Raw genomic sequence first — 2746 nt, 5'->3', positions numbered from 1 at the left:
GGTTGGAAGAGTAGAGTAGAGATGATGTCGAAATATATTGGCTTTATCTAGATCGGTGACGGCCCAAGTACCATTGGTTTTTTTTAATGGAGGAACAGATTGTTTTGTTCGAAGGATTTTCCTTGTTGTTTGCCAAAGCGAGTTGTCAGTAGACGAGAGGGAGACGAGACGTTTAGTGAAATTATCTGATCTAATAGAGGCTAGGAGTCTTTTAAGTGTATTTGTTAAATTGTTAAGTTTGCGTTTATCCGAGGGGTATTTGGTTCTCTGCCAGGTTGCGTGCGCTCTTCGTTTGTCTGAGATTAGTATTCTTATATATAGGGGAAGATTTATGGAGGTGTTTGTAGTTGGCATTGGGGAGGAGGAGGACCAAGCAGCTTCTTGTATAGACTTGGTTAGGAGGTGTACGGCTTCATCGATATCGTTTGAAGATTTTAAGCTAATTTTGAGGTTACATTGATTATCAAGGGATGATTTGAATTTTGCCCAGTCCATTTGGCCTAGGATGAGGCTTGGTTGTTTTGGTTTAGTAAGAGGGGCAGTGTCAATTGTTAGGAGGATGGCAGAGTGGTCAGAGTAGAGGTCGTTGAGATTAGTTGTTAGGCTGTGGAAACTATTGGGAATTTTGGATATAAATATGTCCAAAATGTCTGGCCTTTTTCTGGGTGAAGTGGGCCAGTATGTTGGCGATGGGGGAGATTGTACTTTGAAGTTACGATTTTTTGTTACGAGTTCAAGTAGGTTGCCACGGGGATTGTTTACGCGACAGCCCCATTGCGTATTTTTAGCATTTAGATCACCACCTATCATAAATTGATGACCAAGAGTAAGGAAGAAGTCGTTGAATTGGTTTAAGGTTATTGTGTGGCGCGGTGAACTATATACTGCAAATATATTTAGAGGTGTTTTTTTTTTATATATAATTTATAGCCACTTGCGCTACATGTGCAATAAAAAAAAATGTATATTTATTTTTTAATCCCGAAAATGAAAAATTTTAAATTTGATTAAAATTTTTTTGAATAAATTCAAAATAGCCAATTTGTGAATATGATTATAAGAACGGAATGGTAAAAACGTTTATCTAAATCAAGTAGTTTATTTTTTTAGAATTTTTTTAAATATCACTATTTTTTTGATTAAATTAATTTGGAACGCAATAACTTTTTTAAAAATATTATTTTTGGAAATTTGCTAACATGCGGGTATGTTTCTAAAACTATTTACTAATCCTATAATTTTATCAATTTTTGTCATACGCTTAAGTAGCATACATTTTTTTTTTTTTTTGGTCAGTTCTTTCTGTTACACTCTGTATATGGCAATAGGGGAGAAACAATGATAATTGTATAGATGATACAAGACCCTGAAAATACTCGAATGCGCTATATTTGTATCTTTCAAGTTTCAATCCTAGACCGTTCGTTACTTGCCCAGGGAAATTATACATGTGTCGAGATTTTTGGTACTAGTTGTACCGTATTGTCTTATAAGTTATAACTCAATAATAAAATAGTGTTTGTTATTATAATTTGTTATTATATTATAGTTATTTATTGGGCACCACATTAGTACATTACATTTGACATTTGACAACAACATTAGATTATTTGACGGACGACCGCGACGGCCCGTATATGTCCAATGGCACATTATCCATTCATATTTTATTGAATAGTATTAAATTCTAAATAGTATATTAATGAATAATCCAACAATAAATACTAAGAAAATCATATAATTACTGAGAGCCAATTATTTATACACATAAAATACCAGGAAAAACTTAAAATAGCACGGGCTTTAAATTGAGCTTTTGATTTGCATGCATCTCTAGAGTTTAGATGAAGAACTCTTGGAGGCTATAATGATTATAAGATGTAATGAACTATTTTAAAAATCATGTTAAAAATATATATAATTTAATAAAGAAGGTGATTGAATAAAAATTAAAAAAATTGAATATTAATTCATAATTGAGACTTTGGTGTTAAACAATAATTATACTTAATGATTATTATAACTGGAGCATAATATTTTTTTCTGTTGTATGTTTTTAATTTTTATCATTTTCAATGATCATAAATTTGTGCTTAATTACACAAAAAAAATTTCAAGTGTGAAAATACTTAATAGTGAATTTATTGTCCTTTTTTATTATAGGTAAATATTTACTTTGTTTATAAGACAATTAAGTATTATTCCATTGTTATTAATAAAATGCTACAAAAGAAAAAATTCGAACAAGGAAGAGGTTTGCATCAAAAGAAAGATAGTCTAGTGATGAATGTACTACATATTATCTTTAAAGTTTAAACTGTTCTAATTTTGTTCTAACTTCTAGGTTCCTTATAGCTTGTAATTTGTAGAATCAAATTAAAAAATCACTCCTATTAAAACATTTCTCTTATTTGTATCACACATTCAAATATTTTATCAAGTAATTAAATATAATAAAACCATTCAATTATAATTTCAAGTCTGCTTGGAAATCCGTTTTTAAAAATGTATAAAAACCGGTATACAAAATCGAAATTACATTTTTAATACCGGTATTGAAAAATTAAAACCAAAACCGAAAAATTTAGAAACCGGTATACAAAACCGAAATTTCTTAATACCGGTATTGCTAAGTTGAAACCGAAAAATTTAGAAACCGGTATTCAAAACCGAAACCGAAACCGAAATTATTTCAATCGGTTTCAAGCCCTGATATACTTACTAGTATTAATTCTAAGCAATACTA

The sequence above is a fragment of the Acyrthosiphon pisum genome, chromosome A1 (assembly GCF_005508785.2).
Source record: "Acyrthosiphon pisum isolate AL4f chromosome A1, pea_aphid_22Mar2018_4r6ur, whole genome shotgun sequence".
In the NCBI taxonomy this organism is placed as follows: Eukaryota; Metazoa; Arthropoda; class Insecta; order Hemiptera; family Aphididae; genus Acyrthosiphon; species Acyrthosiphon pisum.
This window is presented reverse-complemented; position numbering follows the sequence as displayed.